We start from the raw sequence: 4,971 nt of genomic DNA on the forward strand, positions 1-4,971 counted from the left end.
CCTGGCCACGTGGGTGCTCGTGTGGGAAACCGCCCCCATGATCACGGGGCCCCACACTGGGCAGTTGGGGACAGGGACTCAGGACACCAAGTGCCCCTCCCTCCTCATCCTGCCCGGCTGCCTGCTGCCCACTGGCCAGAACACCTGCAGCTGTCCGCAGGCCCAGGGTGCAGGGCCCAAGGGGGATGTCTGAGGCTCAAGGCCGCCCAGGCCATGGAGCCTTGCTGGTCCGCACAGAGTTGACGGAGGCCTGTGAGGACAGGGGACCTGCTGCGAGCTCTGTGGAGACGCTGGGCGCCTGGACTGGGTGGCCGCATCTACTGTCCCATCCTCCCAAGTGCCCAGCTCAGGGACACCCTTTGGGGGAGTTAAAAGGTGGGGGAAGGAGGGCAGTGCGGCTGCCTGGAAATTCTAGAACAGTCCCTCCTAATTCACCAGTGCTTTCGTGGGGCGGAGGCAAAGACCAAACATTTCCAAAGTTTGGAAGAATGATGGGGAGAAGGGTAAATGAGATCAGCAGTCTCTAGTAGTCTCTTTTGGGGGACAGGTGGTCACAGACCAATGTCTTTGATCATCTGAGGAGGGTCTCTGCTCCCCCCAGCTCGATGACCACATCCTGACCTCATTGCTGGGGACCAGCTCCTCCGTGGACTCAGACCAGGAAACACAGGCTCAGCCACACTTGCCACCTGCATCAAGGAACTGGGCTCAGACTCCCAAGGGACCTGGGGCTTCGGCCATCAGCTGCAGAGCAGGGGTGAGACCCTTCATGTGCTCTCTGCCTTCTGGAGCCCACATGACCCCTGGGTGGTGGACTGGACTTTGTCTCCCAGACAGGTGAGTTATGTCCCAACCCTCGGTGCTTGTCTATGGGATGTTATTTGGGAAAAGGGTCTTTGCAAATGATCAAGTTAAGGTGAGGTCATTTGGGTGGCCCTGAGCCAATGGCTGGTGTCCTTGTAAAAAAAGATTTAAAGACACAGACACACAGGAAAAGGCTGTGTGAATACGAAGGCAGAGTCAGGTAATTGGCCATTGCCCAAGAACTGCCAGCAACCCTAGGAGCAGGACAAGCAGGAATGACCCTCCCCCGAGGCCCCAGAAGGGGCAGGTCCTCTGACAACTTGATCTCAGACCTCTGGCTTAGGACAGAGAGGGTGAATCTCCATGGCTTCAGGCCATCCATCAGCCCCAAAAGACTCCCACAGCCCTGTCCTTACCCAGCTCCCTGTGAGTGTCCCTCCAAGCCACCCATCCCTAGGCAGCCTCCCTGGCTGGGACAACGCTGAGCCAAGTCTGCTCCCCTCTCCCCAGAGCCTCAGACACTGGTGGGTCACGGGGCCTGCAGCCTGGCCATCCTGATTCTGGCCCTGCCTGCAGATCACCGGGACCTGGGCTTGCCTGCAGTCCCAAGTGCCTGTGCCGGTCCACCTGGGCTGTCTGCTGGGAGCCCCAGCCAAGGCGAGGGGCCTCTCTGTCAAGGACCGGCACGGAGCACCGACTGCATGCAGGCTGCTAACTACGTCAGGACAAGTAACTACAGCAGAGATCCTTACGAATGGCATGGGTACAGGATCATGCAGGAGGGAAACAGTGTGTGAAAAGAGGAGCTGGCCCAGTCCAGGCGGGCTTCCTGGAGGAGGTAGTACCTTGAAGCCTTACAGGAGCATTTGCAAGGCAATTGTATCCCTCAGCCCTGCTTGGCACATAGTTGACACTTAATAGATAGGATCCCCCAGAGGGGTCTGGAGCGGTTCTCTGCACACCCAGAGAGCAGGCAGCAGGACAGTCCTCCGGTCAGCCTGATCATTGGGACAAAATCTCCCCTGAAAGGAATTTCTTGAGCGCATGCTGTATACTTGGAAGGCAGGACTGGGTGTCTGAGGCTCTTCCTCCCAAGTGGGTGGAGCCTACCCCCCATCTTTAGGACCCGGCTCACCATCTCCCTGTGCTCCCCTGCTCTCTGTCAACTCATCCTGTTTAAATATTTAATCCAGTTAAATATTAAACCTCTTCCAAGTCCCAATTACGGCCAGATCGATTCTCCTCTCTGGCTGTGCTGCGGGCCTGGCGCTCTGCCTTTGCAAACGGTGGGTCAGCTCGGTGGTAGAGGGAGGGGCCTAGAGGTGGAGCAGGCAGACACCTAGTGGGCAGTCAGCCCGGCAGGAAGCAGACAGCCTGGGCCTCCACTCCCCCACCCCCAGCACGGCCAGGAATACCAGGGAGTATTTCTCGGCAGCACACAGCCGAAGTCCGTCCTGCACTCCAGGACATGGGGTCACCTGAGCCGGGCAGCGCTCTTGTTCTCCTGGCCACTGGGGGAAGTGGATCGAAACACTTCCTCGAGGCGGAAGCGTTGGCTTCCCGCTGGGACGGTGGACTCTGGGAGCCACGACCTAGCTCTGCTTAAAAGCAGTTTTCAAATTATGCCGAAGAGCACAGAAAGCAAACGTGCTCACGGTAGGTAGACCAGCCTCCAACACGGAACACGCACGCAGCGTGGCCGCGGGTGCGTTCACTTCCTCACAGCTGCGGCATCCTCCGTGCGTCCTCTGCAGGCTGCTGTTTCCCTGTGGGTGTGAGCTGCACGGTGTCATGCTCGTGTCCGTGTTGACATATGTACAGCAGCCACGTGAGATACACATTATGGAGATAACGATGTATAGCACACAGTAATGTGATAAAACACGTGACGCTCTGTCATAAACCCCACATGGCCAGTCCATTTTTTGTGCGGCTCCTTTGCTGACTTCCGCTTTTGTGTCCAGAGCCACCTGGAGAGGCAGAGCTTCACCTGGTGCCCCTGTGTGTTGCTGGTGACCCCCTTTTCTTCTCTGTCTGGAGTTTTCTGCATTAAACTGAAGCTGCTCTCACTTCAGCACTGACTGGAAGTCTCTGTAATTTGACTTTTGTGGTGGCTGTGTTTAACAAGCCATTCACCACATTCCCCAAAATTTCCCCGGTGGCCCTCACGAGCAGACCCTGCAGACGCCGCTCTGCCACTTTCCTGGCCGCTGCGTGGCTCCCACGAAGGCCCCCAGGCCGGGGATGTGGGGGCTTCTTGCCATCTGTCTGACTGCTCCCCTTCCTCTGTCTGTCCCCTAGTGTTCTGATGACTTCAGTGTGATGGTAAACCTTGATACCTGGTTGAGGGAACTTCCCTTATTTTTTTTTCTTGAAATCGGCTTGGCAACTCTTGGCTTTTCCATCCAGAGACTTTTTAGGGTTATCCTGTCAAGATCCAAGAGACATTTGTTGAGCTTTTGATGGAAATTGCATTGAACTCACAGGTTAATTTTAGGAGAATTGCCATCTCTGCCATATTGAGACTTCCTATCCAAGAACATCGTAGTTCTTCATTTATTTAGATCTTTTATATCTTTGAAAACTTTTGAAAATTATTTTCCTTCTAATTGTCATGCACATCTTCCTCTTCAGGTCCAGGTTCATCCTCCCCGAATAGTTCTCTCAGCAGGGGTCGCCGAGTGGAAAACCCGTCGGGCTACATTGGCCTTCCTGCCTCCCTCGGTGCTGGCAGGGGTCAGCGGAGGAGCATAGAGTTCTCAGCCTGTGGCTCCTCCTCCCTCAGTACTTCGGGGACAGGATTCTGCCACCACCTGGGCTCCCACTGCCAAGGAGCCGTCTGTGGCCAGTCTATCTGCCAGGCCTCCGCCACCAGACCCCCCCTCATCACTAAGGTCCCTCCAACCAGGGTCCTAGGCTTTCACTTGGCTGGGCCCAGGTGGGAATGTGCTCCTACTCGTCAGGTGCACTTGCATTCACCAGTGTGTCTGGGGTGTGCTGTGTCCTCACCGGGCAGAAAGGGTGAGGGAGCTCTGCAGGTCTCTTTTGTCCAGACCGGTCCCACTCATGAGGGCTCCACCCGCATGACCTTGCCACACCCCAGAGGCGCTACCAACTAACACCATCACCTTGGGGGTTGTTAGTTTTCAACATCTGGGTGTGGGGGATACATAGAACCAAGTGGCCAGAACGGTCTCTGCAGCCATGGTGCATGAGGGGTTTGAGCAGCAGCAGTCCCCATCTCTTAAGTGGCGGTTTTGGGTGCTGACTCATCTGAGACGAGGCCCTGGGTCCAGGGAAGGCGGGAGAGAAGACGGCCCTCACCAGAACCCCGCTGCGCGGGCTCCCTGGCCGTGGACTTGCAGCCTCCAGAACTGAGAGAAATCAGCGTCTGCTGCCTAGAAGCCCCCGCCCACGTTGTCCTATCAAGGCAGCTTGAGCGGGCTGGGACACTCTTCCTTGAACTTACGTGACCTTTGTTGCAGTTTATCCAGCATTCCTAGGTGTTATTGGTTGGGATTTTCTCCGCGCTGCCGCCGCCTGGGGTCCCCCACACCCACTCTGCACCTCCATGCAGAGCCCTGCCTCCCACGAAGACCCACAACTTCAAACGTCGCTGGGCACCCTGATGCCAGCGTGGGCTCCGGGGAGGCAGGGCAAGCCCTGCCCTTGTCCCCGTGGAGGTGTTCAACACCGCACAACTGCTGTCTGCGTTCCAGCTGGGGAGAAATCAAAGAGAAAGAGCAGACACCAGTCCTGGCAGTGCAGGGAGCTCACTGGCCAGGCGACAGTGCTGCTGAATAAAGCGACAAGGAGGCCACCGCAAAGGAGACCGGCGGGGGGAAGGCATTTCCCCGGGAAGCCCGAGACAGCCCCAGGCCTCACCCGAGGCCACAAGAGGCTCTGCGTGGGGACTGCGCAAAAGACGGCGGAATGAGGAGGAGCAATCGGTGGCTGGATGCTGCTTTCAAGAGGTCAGGCAATGCACCAGCACGGGGTCCGGTGCCTCGGAAAGGCCCCATACACTGACTGCCCCCAGCCTGGGAGGTGTGCGTGGCTGAATGGCGGCCCCCAAAGGACATGTCTACATCCTCACCCCCATAACCTGCGAGATAGAACTTATCTGGGAAAAGGCCTTGGTAAATGCCATTAAATTAATGAATTCGA

The 4,971-nt window shown here is 57.0% G+C and overlaps 1 long non-coding RNA gene across 1 annotated transcript; it reads left to right on the forward strand.

Annotated features, from left to right (window-relative positions):
• Window positions 1–220: 220 nt before the first annotated feature.
• Window positions 221–4,631, forward strand: LOC119058275 (uncharacterized). The gene is made up of 3 exons (XR_005084216.2): window positions 221–375; window positions 602–837; window positions 3,439–4,631. It is a non-coding gene; the product is annotated as an uncharacterized LOC119058275 (long non-coding RNA).
• The last annotated feature ends 340 nt before the right edge of the window (window positions 4,632–4,971 follow it).

Source organism: Artibeus jamaicensis, unplaced genomic scaffold, assembly GCF_021234435.1.
Source record: "Artibeus jamaicensis isolate MK-2021 breed Jamaican fruit bat unplaced genomic scaffold, CSHL_Jam_final contig_700, whole genome shotgun sequence".
Classification (NCBI taxonomy): Eukaryota; Metazoa; Chordata; class Mammalia; order Chiroptera; family Phyllostomidae; genus Artibeus; species Artibeus jamaicensis.